Source organism: Schistocerca gregaria, chromosome X (assembly GCF_023897955.1).
Source record: "Schistocerca gregaria isolate iqSchGreg1 chromosome X, iqSchGreg1.2, whole genome shotgun sequence".
Lineage (NCBI taxonomy): Eukaryota > Metazoa > Arthropoda > Insecta > Orthoptera > Acrididae > Schistocerca > Schistocerca gregaria.
In genome coordinates this window covers 708,368,263-708,382,063 of record NC_064931.1, presented here as the reverse complement: position 1 = coordinate 708,382,063, position 13,801 = coordinate 708,368,263, and the positions used below count along the sequence as shown (strand labels likewise).

General features: G+C 45.0%; 1 protein-coding gene across 1 annotated transcript in view; it reads left to right on the top strand.

The window, feature by feature from the left end:
• LOC126298288 (contactin-4-like) overlaps positions 1-13,801 on the top strand; it is a 2,176,233-nt gene that overhangs the window by 728,606 nt on the left and 1,433,826 nt on the right. The window lies entirely within an intron of this gene.

Here is a 13,801-nt window from a genome sequence, read left to right as displayed (position 1 = left end):
TCTGGTTTCTGTACAAATTGTAAATAGCTTTCGCTCCCTGTATTTTACCCCAGCCACCTTCAGAATTTGAAAGAGAGTATTCCAGTCATCGTTGTCAAAAGCTTTCTCTAAGTCTAGATTTGCTAGAAACGTAGGTTTGCCTTTCCTTAATCTTTCTTCTAAGATAAGTCGTAAGGTCAGTATTGCCTCACGTGTTCAAGTATTTCTACGGAATCCAAACTGATCTTCCCCGAAGTCGGCCTCTACTAGTTTATCCATTCGTCTGTAAAGAATTCACTTTAGTATTTTGCAGCTGTGGCGTATTAAACTGATAGTTCGGTAATTTTCACATCTGTCAACACCTTCTTTCTTTGGGATTGGAATTATTATATTGTTCTTGACGTCTGAGGGTATTTCGCCTGTTTCATACATCTTGCTCACGAGATGGTAGAGTTTCGTCAGGACTGGTTCTCCCAAGACCGTCAGTAGTTCCAATGGAATGTTGTCTACTCCCAGGGTCTTGTTTCGACTAAGGTCTTTCTGTGCTCTGTCAAACTCTTCGCGGAGTATCGTATCTTCCATTTCATCTTCATCTACATCCTCTTCCATTTCCATAATATTGTCCTCAAGTACATCGCCCTTGTATATATCCTGTATACACTCCTTCCACCTTTCTGCTTTCCCTTCTTTGCTTAGAACTGGGTTTCCATCTGAGCTCTTGATGTTCATACAAGTGGTTCTCTTACCTCCACAAGTCTCTTTAATTTTCCTGTGGGAAGTATATATCTTACCCCCTAGTGAGATAAGCCTCTACATTTGTCCTCAAGCCATCCCTGCTTAGCAATTTTGCACTTCCTGTCGATCTCATTTTTGAGACGTTTGTATTCCTTTTTCCCTGCTTCATTTACTGCATTTTTATATTTTATCCTTTCATCAATTAAATTCAGTATTTCTTCTGTTACACAAGGATTTCTACTAGCCCTTGTCTTTTTACCTCATTGATCCTCTGTTGCCTTCACTACTTCATCCCTCAAAGCTAACCATTCTTCTTCTACTGTATTTCTTTCCCCCATTCCTGTCAATTGTTCTCTTATGCTCTCCCTGAAACTATGTACAACCACTGGTTCTTTCAGTTTATCCAGGTCCCATGTCCTTAAATTCCCAGCTTTTTGCAATTTCTTCAGTTTTAATCTGCAGGTGAAAACCAATAGATTGTGGTCAAAGTCCACATTTGCCCCTGGAAATGTCTTACAATTTAAAACTTGGTTCCCAAATCTCTGTCTTACCGTTATATAATCTACCTGACATCTTTTAGTATCTCCAGGGTACATTTTCACGCAATTTAGGTGCTTAGATCCTGAGAAATCAGTACCCGGAACAACCACATCTGGCCGTAATAACGGCCTAGATACGCCCGGGCATTGAGTCAAACAGAGCTAGGATGGAGTGTACAGGTACAGCTGCCCATGCAGCTTCAACACGGTACCACAGTTCATCAAGAGTAGTGACTGGCGTATTGTAACAAGCCAGTTGCTCGGCCACCATTGACCAGACGTTTTCAGTTGGTGAGAGATCTGGAGAATGCGCTGGCTAGGGCCACAGTCGAACATTTTCTATATCCAGAAAGGCCCGTACAGGACCTGCAACATGCGGTCGTGCATTATCCTGCTGAAATGTATGGTTTCGCAGGGATCGAATGGAGGCAGAGCCACGGATCGTAACAAGAGGTAACCGAGACGTGTAACCAATGACACCCCATACCGTCACGCCTAGTTATACGCCAGTACGGCGATGGCGAATACACGCTTCCAATGTGCGATCACCGCGATGTCACAAAACACGGATGCGACCATCATGATGCTGTAAACATAACCTGGATTCATCCGGAAAAATGACGTTTTGCCATTCGTGCACCCAGGTTCGTCGTTGAGTGCACCATTGCAGGCACTCCTGTCTGTGATGAAGTGTCAAGGGCACCCGCATTCATGGGCTCCGAGCTGATAGTCCATGCTGCTGCAAACGTCGTTGAACTCTTCGTGCAGATGGTTGTTGTCTTGCAAACGTCCCCATCTGTTGACTCAGGGATCGAGACGTGGGTGCACTGTCCGCTACGGCCATGTGGATAAGATGCCTGTCATCTCGACTGCTAGTGATGCGAGGCCGTTGGGATCCAGCACTGCGTTCTGTATTACCCTCCTGAACCCACCGATTCCATATTCTGTTAACAGTCATTGGATCTCGACCAACACGAACAGCAGTGTTGCGAAACGGTAAACCACAATCGCTATACACTACAATCCGACCTTTATCAAAGGTGGAAACGTGTTGGTTGCATTTCTCCTCCTTACACGAGGCATCACAACAACGTTTCACCAGGCAACGCCGGTCGACAGCTGTTTGTGTATGAGAAATCGGTTGGAAACTTTCCATGTGTCAGCACGTTGTAGGTGTCGCCACCGGCGCCAAATTTGTGTGAATGCTCTGAAAAGCTAATCATTTCCATATATCAGCATCTGCTTCCTGTCGGTTAAATTTCATGTCTGTAGCACGTCATCTTCGTGGTGTGGCAATTTTAATGGCCAGTAGTGTAGTTCCCAAGTAAACGCCCATCCGCCAAACTCGGATGTGAGTTTATGCACAGTTCCACTCATAGCGTGTATCAACTGTTGGTTCGACAATGTGAACGCTGTGCCTCAATGTCGCATCAGAATTTATCTCTAGTGGCCGCCCAGAATAGACCATTTGGATATTGTACTAGTTGTATTTCTTTTTTTCCCTGGAGTGATGAATAGATCAGTATTCACAGATACATCAGTGCAAGTGAAACTGTAGCTACATTATCACTCTTCATTTTCAAGCTCAACATCTGGATCACATCATTTATTGTAATAAATTATTGTAAATTGTTGCCCAATTGTGTTGCCTCAGTTTTGATGTACTTCGCTGAAACCTATTGACCTCTCTGACAAGGCCGCATAGTTGATGCTTGTAAATAAGCCACCTGATTAGCACCAACTACTTTTAGTGGTAGTGGGTTCTTTTCCTGCCACTTTTATGTATTACTCCAAATGTATTTGACGAAAGTAACATAAAAGTGTAGTTTTGTCATATCGTATACCCTACGTATACAATTTTTTCAGGGACAGGTCAGTTACAATAAAGTGATAATACAAGTGATAAATGACTCCAAGAGACAACACCTGTCACCGAAGATAGGAACGGAGCAGACGTACATCATCGACAGAATCATGCGCTACAGGTGTAGGTGTAAAATCCGGAAGAATAATCACTCTTTCCATTGTCATCATACATCTAGTGTTAACTGAATAGTACAGGATAACTATATGTACAGGAAGGCTAAATGAAATGAAATCGTCATAACTTCTGAACGGTTTGCCTTGGGACGTTCAAACTGCACAGTTGGTCGCGAGACATGATGGAAATTCGTAATTGAAACCTAAGAGCATTGTTGTTGTCGGCCATTTGCACGCGTAAACGTCACAGTACAGTCCATTCAGGGGACTGAGGAACCGCATGCCGCGATCGAGACGGGCCACTATGTGGTGTGCAGTATCCAGTCACGGAATAATCGGTGCGATATTCCTGGGTGGCATAGTATAATTTTGAATTTGGAAATTTGTGGTACTGTGTTATGGGGCCAAACTGCTGAGGTCATCGTCCCCTAAGCTTAAGCACTAATTAATCTAACTAAAGTAGCTTACACTAAGAAAAACACGCACACATCCATGCCACAGTGAGGACTCGAACCTCCTACGGGGTGAGCCTCGCGGAACGTGACAAGGCGCCCTAGACCGGATGGCACGGTGACTACCTAATAGTACGTGACGGTCTTGGAAGATGATTTCATCAAATTGGTTCAAATGGCTCTGAGCACTATGGGACTTAACATCTGAGGTCATCAGTCCCCTAGAACTTAGAACTACTTAAACCTAACTAACCTAAGGACATCACACAACACCCAGCCATCACGAGGCAGAGAAAATCCCTGACCGCGTCGGGAATCGAACCCGGGAACCCAGGCGTGGGAAGCGAGAACGCTACCGCACGACCACGAGATGCGGGCTACGCCACAGTGGACTGACCGTCTGAGTGCTGTTATACTATTCTCTGTTTTGTTTCGCGGTACCTTAAGTTGGTTGCGTATTACAGGGTTTTTCACTGTTGTGAAAGTTCAAATGGCTTTGAGAACTATGGGACTTAACATCGGAGGTAATCAGTCTCCTAGAACTTAGAACTACTTAAACCTAACTAACCTAAAGACATCACACACATCCATGCCCGAGGTAGGATTCGAACCTGCGACTGTACCGGTCACGCGGTTCCAGACCGAAGCGCCTAGAACCGCACGGCCACCACCCTAGACGACGGGTCACTTGTAAAAAATACTCCGAAAATATCTGCTATCAGCCTCTGAAGTTTTGTCGGTAGAGTTACACTTCACGCTGTAGATGAGAGCAACAGTGATTACTTATGAGACACGAGATTAAGTAGACCAGTGATGAGTAACATCTAAAATTGTATGTCTTGCGCATTAGCTGTAGCGTGGCCGAGCGTTTCTGGGTGCTAAAGTCTGGAACCGCGCGACCGCTACGGTCGCAGGTTCGAATCCTGCCTCGGGCATGGATGTGTGTGATGTCCTTAGGTTGGTTAGGTTTAAGTAGTTCTAAGTTCTAGGGGACTGATCACCTCAGAAGTTAAGTCCCATAGTGCTCAGAGCCATTAGAACCATTTTTTTAGATGTAGCGGGTAGTAACCGAAAACGCTTAATGGCTGAGAAACAGGTTAGAATGATAGAGACTATACCAAAAAAATAAAGGAAGATGAACTGAAAATGTAGCCCCATTCTAAGAAGAAAGAAAAGATCGAAACAACGACCTAAATGGGCGGTAATCTGTAGGACATTTGAAAACATATCTGAAGACCGTAATTCCTGCAGAAGTATTAAGGACACCTTCATCTAGTATTTTCAACATAACATAAAGATGCGAACTAGCTCTACGTAACAACGTAATGCGACGAATGTTAGCTTATAATTCTGATGGCAAGTTGCAGCTTGCCAGACTTGCCCCACAGAGCTTCTAAAACCATACACCACAGTCTTCGACGTATTACTACGTTTCTTTGGAATCGGACTGTTGATTTCTACCCTGCAGTTCTTGAAAGTAGTATACACATAGCAGATTACCTCAGCGATAGCCCTTGTTTCATGTGCGGCAGCATTTCCATTGCTTTGGAAAAGTGATATTCTGCTTCAGAAGTTGTATTGCAGCTCCAGTGCTCGTGCAGAGCCGGGTTCGCTAATAAACGATTCCGAATAAACCTATGGAGCAGTACGTGGCGCAATTTGTCTCTGGATTCTGGCCGCGGGTGCAATTGTCATTTCACATGACGACAGTGAAGGCACGAGGACGAGATGGAAGGAACCTTTCAATTTCAGTAAACGGTAAACAGCTGTGAGGTCATGTAAGAGGGGGAAAATGCATATTGCTTCTGTTTCAGGAAACTGATTTAGACTATGAAGTGACGGACTCGAGGAGGAGGAGGAGATTAGTGACTAACGTGCCGTCGATAGCGAGGTCATTAGAGACGGAGCACAATCTCGGATTTGGGCAGTATGGAGATGGACAGCGGCCGTGCCCTTTCGAAGGAACCATTCCGGCATTTGCCTCAGGCGAGTTTGGAAAACCATAGAAAACCTAAATCGGGATGGCCAGACGAGTGTTTGAACCGTCGTCCTCCCGAATGCGAGTTCAGTGTGCTAGATGCGCTCGTTGAGTACCAATAGATGACGAAGCTAGAAGACAGGAATTACACACTCCACAACAATCGTAAATTTCAACACACAGTCTTAAAAAAGCTATGTACGAAAAAATTGTAAATAATGCAGTATATGACCTTTTAATCAAAATAAATTACGAGACAAAGAATCAGAGATAGCTGTTATGCTGACGAAAGAGCGCTTTTATTACAATGACGGACAGAATAGTTGTCTGTATCGCGTGAATTGGGATGTCGTCATATCATTTACGGATCATCGGCGGGACAGACCAGTACGGGAAGGATTAGACGCGTCTATTCAAAGCATTTGATAGCGGTTAGACGGAATGTGCCCGACGCATAGAGCGCCCCATCACCGAAGCAGTACATGCAATTAGCTTTCCACCTCTCAAGTCTCATTGTGTTACTGGTCGACCGTGAATATCTCAACTCAGAGAGAAACCGCAGCGGGACACAGTCAAACGCAGTGTTGATAACAGAGCTTGTCGTCGAATATGGCGAATATTAACTGTGGCTCGAGGACAAATTAAATATCAATTAACCCTAGCAAGACCAAGGCATTTTCCAAAACACATGTTAACAGCGGGGTGGGGTACTTCATCCCGAAAAAAAGGTAAAAAATTTCAAATTCGTTAATTGTTGTTGAATTATATAATAACATACTTTTTAAAACAGGTACTGATGTGCACGTAGGGTTCAAAACCGGAAAATGCCTTTTAGCACACTTTTAGCAATATCTGCTCCCTTTATAACAACCAAAAAATGCCAAAATGCAGATTTCGTTCATTGTTATTGACTTTTGCTCTGAACATACTTTTTAAGGATTTACTATCAACATACTTTTAAAGAAATATTGATGTATAAATAAAGCCGTCAACGTGGAACTATTGAATATGACACTCAATGGCGAATGTGACATACACTGGGGAGACTTAAATTTCTGGTTGAAGTTTAACTAAAAATTTAATACACCTATTGAAACTGAGAGAACAATTCATTAAAAGCAATAAAAACTTTTTGGAAAAGTTTGAAATATAAAGTAATTGGTTAGTGGGGATAAATTACATCGCCCGCGGAAAGCAAAATTCGTTTACATTTTAAAATATGTCTTTGTCGGGAATTAATTTTCATGCGTACCACGCATACGGTATCATTGCCTCAAAAATCGGCGCAGAAAGTTGGTTATGAATTATACTGTGAATAGCTATTTCATCCATGCCGTTGTGTAATTCCCGCTGGGTTTCCAGAAGCACACTGCAATTCTGAAGCCTCGAAATAAAGTTTTTAACGTGGAGATAGAAATAAGCATGATACGGCTGGCACACAGGTGTGCAGTTTGGCGGTATTACTTTTGCCGTTCACGTCGGTTGACCCTCGGCAGCTATAAACATCGTGTCATACATTAGAGCATTGGTTTTTCCACTCCAGGAATCCAGTATTAGACAAAATTTGTTATCAGCAACGTATGGTTCTAAAACATTCTCAAGAAATGTTTGGTAAATTGCATTTGTCAATTTCCCGGATTTGGAGCAAGTGATGCAAACATTTTTCAAGGAGTCGGCTAAGCGATTGACCTCTTCTATAACCCGAGGACCAAATGTTAACATTGGTTTCTAGTAAACACAGGAAAACCTTAGGCAATACTTTTCGGGAGGCTGCAATGGCTTATTGCGCCGTGCACGAATGTGTCAATTTTTTTTCCCCTCCCTTATGCGAGAATGTGCGTCGAATGCTCACCCGATACTCACATCCTGTTTGATCTGTGATGATCACGTAATCATGATTAAAACAGGTCATAAGTGACACCGTTTACGTGCGAAAAAGAGCTGACACTCTCTGTATATCTTCTATATTATTTACCTACTTGTGGAGACGTATTTAGTGAAGTGCCGCTGACGTATTTTATATTCCGATTTGCAATTCCTTGCCCAAGATAATGATGCAGCAAACGTAAAATTCTTGTTGGTCGTATATTGAAGCGCTGCACCTGCAGCCCAATCCTGGAGTATTCTCGTTGTTACATTCTCGTTACGACGACGAGATTCGACAAATCGGTCGAATGGCCACTTATTTATCGCTTGGTATTCGTCGTATGTTGTCCCTCGTTTAATGATATCAATTTCCCTCAATTTCAGGCCCTTCTTCTTCCTTTTCAGGGCTGTTGTTGCTCCATTCGTTTGCTGTGTTTGTAGGTTCCAGTTTGGATGATTCCTGGCTAGCGCTACCGCATTTACTTTAACTACAAGCGGTATAGCGCCGTAGTTCAGTCATTTAGTAACCGGTTCGTATAATTCGTCGGGAATAGATGAAGCACAGATTCCTTGTAACGTGGGCATTTTCAAAGCGTTATGACTATTTTACGATTCACTAATCATATCTTCCACTGAATCACCTTCTGATGTCCGCAGCTCGTGGTCGTGCGGTAGCGTTCTCTCTTCCCACGCCCGGGTTCGTTTCCCGGCGGGGTCAGGGATTTTCTCTGCCTCGTCATAACTGGGTGTTGTGTGATGTCCTTAGGTTAGTTAGGTTTAAGTAGTTCGAAGTTCTAGGGGACTGATTACCATAGATGTTAAGTCCCATAGTGCTCAGAGCAATTTTTTTTCGCATTCATGGTACAGTTTTTCAGTATCGACTAAAGTCATTTCGTTCGTCAGCTCCACAAATCGCTCGACGATAGCCACTCCTATCTACCTGGAACGTCGAGAAACAGAACTCTCTGTTTCCGGTAGTGCATTGATAATACACTCCTGGAAATGGAAAAAAGAACACATTGACACCGGTGTGTCAGACCCACCATACTTGCTCCGGACACTGCGAGAGTGCTGTACAAGCAATGATCACACGCACGGCGCAGCGGACACACCAGGAACCGCGGTGTTGGCCGTCGAATGGCGCTAGCTGCGCAGCATTTGGGCACCGCCGCCGTCAGTGTCAGCCAGTTTGCCGTGGCATACGGAGCTCCATCGCAGTCTTTAACACTGGTAGCATGCCGCGACAGCGTAGACGTGAGCCGTATGTGCAGTTGACGGACTCTGAGCGAGGGCGTATAGTGGGCATGCGGGAGGCCGGGTGGACGTACCGCCGAATTGCACAACACGTGGGGCGTGAGGTCTCCACAGTACATCGATGTTGTCGCCAGTGGTCGGCGGAAGGTGCACGTGCCCGTCGACCTGGGACCGGACCGCAGCGACGCACGGATGCACGCCAAGACCGTAGGATCCTACGCAGTGCCGTAGGGGACCGCACCGCCACTTCCCAGCAAATTATGGACACTGTTGCTCCTGGGTATCGGCGAGGACCATTCGCAACCGTCTCCATGAAGCTGGGCTACGGTCCCGCACACCGTTAGGCCGTCTTCCGCTCATGCCCCAACATCGTGCAGCCCGCCTCCAGTGGTGTCGCGACAGGCGTGAATGGAGGGACGAATGGAGACGTGTCGTCTTCAGCGATGAGAGTCGCTTCTGCCTTGGTGCCAATGATGGTCGTATGTGTGTTTGGCGCCGTGCAGGTGAGCGCCACAATCAGGACTGCATACGACCGAGGCACACATGGCTAACACCCGGCATCAAGGTATGGGGAGCGATCTCCTACACTGGCCGTACACCTCTGGTGATCGTCGAGGGGACACTGAATAGTGCACGGTACATCCAAACCGTCATCGAACCCATCGTTCTACCATTCCTAGACCGGCAAGGGAACTTGCTGTTCCAACAGGACAATGCTCGTCCGCATGTACCCCGTGCCACCCAACGTGCTCTACAAGGTGTAAGTCAACTACCCTGGCCAGCAAGATCTCCGGATCTGTCCCCCATTGAGCATGTTTGGGACTGGATGAAGCGTCGTCTCACGCGGTCTGCACGTCCAGCACGAACGCTGGTCCAACTGAGGCGCCAGGTGGAAATGGCATGGCAAGCCGTTCCACAGGACTACATCCAGCATCTCTGCGATCGTCTCCATGGGAGAATAGCAGCCTGCATTGCTGCGAAAGTTGGATATACACTGTACTAGTGCCGACATTGTGCATGCTCTGTTGCCTGTGTCTATGTGCCTGTGGTTCTGTCAGTGTGATCATGTGATGTATCTGACCCCAGGAATGTGTCAACAAAGTTTCCCCTTCCTGGGACAATGAATTCACGGTGTTCTTATTTCAATTTCCAGGAGTGTATAACACAACAAACAATAGCTACTTACTACAGCATAAAGAGAGAAGTTAATTACTAAAAACTACATACAGTCAAGACACATGTTACTTACTTAAGATCACTGTATTTTATTCGGCGGATTAACGATGAAGAATCATTACATGTATCCTCGAGGTTTGCGGCAGCCTAATGACGGAAAAACAACTTTATCCGATTGACTTCTATATGGTACGTGCTGGATACACCACTATGAGATGATGAACAGGCAACCGGGCAACATAACTCTCCTCGCGTGCATCCTGTCCCGTGCCTCGCTGTAAACAATCGTCCCGCGGGTGACTATCTCTGGTCCCTCGTGAGGAATTCGCAGCACTCTTACTCGGAGTTGTTTACATGTGAAAAAGGTTAAAAGTTTAATTATTTACTAAATCACGTTTGCCATTACTATTATTTTTCCGTATTGAGTTGCGTACCTTATTAACCCTCCTATCCCTACGAATTTGTCCGCAGCTCGTGGTCGTGCGGTAGCGTTCTCGCTTCCCGTGCCCGGGTTCCAGGGTTCCCGGGTTTCATTTCCGGCGGGGTCAGGGGATTTTGTCTACCTCGTGATGACTGGGTGTTGTGTGATGTCCTTAGGTTAGTTAGGTTTAAGTTGTTCTAAGTTCTAGGGGACTGATGACCATAGCTGTTAAGTCCCATAGTGCTCAGAGCCATTTGAACTATTTTAGCCTACAAATTCGGTGCAACGGCCTTGCCGCAGTGGATACAGCGGTTCCCGTGAGATCACCGAAGTTAAGCGCTGTCGGGCGTGGTCGGCACTTGGACGAGAGACCATCCAGGCCGCCATACGCTGTTGCCATTTTTCGGGGTGCACTCAGCCTCGTGATGCCAATCGAGGAGCTACTCGACCGAATAGTAACGGCTTCGGTCAAGACTAATATCAAAACGACCGGGAGAGCGGAATGCTCACCACTAGCCCCTCCTACCAGCACCCTCCACTGAGGATGACACGGCTGTCGGATGGTCCCGATGGGCCACATGTGGCCTGTAGGTGGAGTGGTTTTTTATCCCTACAAATCCTGATACGAAAAACTACAATTCTTTTGTTAGGTTTGTTTGGTCTGGGCGGACGTCACATGACACACGTTCAAGTTGATCGTCGATTCATTTACTGGTTTTTTTTAATTACAAAGGATAATCACCCCTCTGACTGAACACGCTGAGCTACCGCGCCGGCAAATTGGGTACATAAGTGGCAGTTGTAAAAATTTCTTTCCTCGATTTTAAGAAAAGTGTGCGTTTGCGGACTCCATACCTGATGATGAAAAATTCTCTATTTACAATTATGTGTCGATCCCGTCAATTTTGAGCTGATTGCTCATCATAACCTTTATGGGTGATTTTCACAAAAACGGTGGGGTGTTGAGGCAAAATATGTTAGAGTCCTTCATTTTAGGTTTTACAAAAGCGACCTTCCAAATTTGAGACGAATCGGCAGGCCGTGTCTCAGGTCGTCCCCTTCCCAGGCCGCGAAATAGTACTCCGAAAAAGGATGTACAAGCGTAGTGTAAGCAGTATCTTTAGTAGATCTGTTAAATTTTTAAGTGTTCTGCCAGTAAAACGCATTCTTTGGTTTGTATCCCCCACAACATTTTCTATGTGTTCTTTCCAATTTAAATTGTTTGTAATTGTAATTACTAGTCGGCCGATGTGGCCGTGCGGTTCTAGGCGCTTCAGTCTGGAACCGCGTGACCGCTACGGTTGCTGGTTCGAATCCTGCCTCCGGCATGGATGTGTGTGATGTCCTTAGGTTAGTTAGGTTTAAGTAGTTCTAAGATCTAGGGGACTGATGACCACAGATGTTAAGTCCCATAGTGCTCAGAGCCCTTCCAATTGTAATTACTACATATTTAGACGAATTTACGGCCTTTAGATTAGAGTGATCTATCGTGTGACCGAATTTTAGAGGATTCCTTGTAGCGTTCATGTGGATGACCTCATTCTTTTCATTATTTAGGGTCAAATGCCAATTTTTGCACCATTCAAATATCTTTTCTGAATCGTTTTGCAATTTGTTTTGATCTTCTGATGAGTTTACTAGACAAACAACGTAAGATGGCTGCTCCGATTGTCTCCTAAATCGTTTATATAGATAAGGAACAGCAGAGAGCCTATAACATTACCACGGGGAACGCCAGAAATCACTTCTGTTTTACTCGATGACCTTACGTCAATTACTACGAACTGTCTCCTCTCTGACAGGAAATCACGGATCCAGTCATATAACTGAGACGATATTCCATAAGCACGTAATTTCGCTACAAGCCGCTTGCGTGGTACAGTCTGAAACACTTGCCGATTGAAGAGCTGGCAGAGTTGAAGCAGCATGGGATGACCTACCATCGTCTGTCATCCAAGATCAGTTAAACTCGGTGAGCAGCCGGGTTAGAGCCATAATTGCAGTCAGAATCCCACCCTATATACCCTGCAATCACCTTCAACTTTAATCATGTTTTCCTCCTGATATCCTGTATAGACATAAAAATGAAGATTCATCTGGTGTCCTAATTTTAATGACCAGCACTGTGTAGACACTAACCTATATACTGCTACTGCTGCGTGATAAACAATATCACACTCAATGAACACAATAATTATGCCTCAGCCACTGACGTTCGAACATAAAGAAATGGCTCTGAGCTCTATGGGACTTAACATCAATGGTCATCAGTCCCCTAGAACTACTTAAATCTAAATAACCTAAGGACATCACACAACACCCAGTCATCAAGAGGCAGAGAAAATCCCTCACCCCGCCGGGAATCTAACCCGGAAACCCGAGCATGAGAAGCGAGAACGCTACCGCACGACCACGAGCTGCGGACCGTTCGAACATGAACTGAGAATATTGACACTTGGGAGGACGTATCGCATTGAAAGGGTAATTTTACCACACCATGATGCATATACCTATTTTCGAATGAGTATGAGGATATGGGCAGGAAGGAGACAAAATCGTGCACCCTTCCACCAGTGGACGCAAGGCTGGAGTGTCCCCTCGCCCCTTTCCCCACGTTCCAGGAGAACAGTCCTCACAGGCGTGAACCTCTGACCTTTCAATGCGTGGGTGGCTGCTTATTAGAGTTTGTGACCACTTTCTTCCCCGTTCCAGTGACACTGAACAGAGCAGGGACGAATCAGATGGCCTCCCTCACCATGATTAATTGCCGCTGTCCTATAACTGCCACCAATTTCCTCTCTCATCAGACTATGAATGCTTGGTGTCTGTAGCAAATTATTGTCATTATATTTTGTCCTATTGGTACTGGCGCTGCTGTCGATCAGGAATGTCGCTTTAGTGATGATGAAACCAACAGAAACTACTGTTCATTTAATTTTGTAAATTACAGTCTCTAGCGGTAACCGGGGAGTTGATGCATCATACAAATCTGTGTAAATGAATGATTTATGTCCAAATACGTTCGGACTTAGTTTTAGTAGGAGCTAACGCAATGCCGATAAAAGCGCTGTCATAAAAAAAGGAATATTAGGGTTCAGTGTCCCGTTCACGACTCAGCCTTTTTATTGGATCAGACTGTGGCATGATATCTTTTAAGGCCTTTTCAAAGGAACCATCGCCGCAACCACCTTAAATGATTAAGAAAACTACAGTAGCACATTAGAAAATTATTTCAATACTACAGAAAATAGAGAATATTAATTCCGCCACTAGCTTCTAATGAAACTGTTTGTTTCCATTTCACCCGTCCATCAGAATATTGATTGCCTGATTGCATACACTTCTTTTTTTTTTTGGGGGGGGGGGGGGGGGGAGAGGGACAGGATGCATATTGCAATATGAAGAAAACGTAAGGTAACAT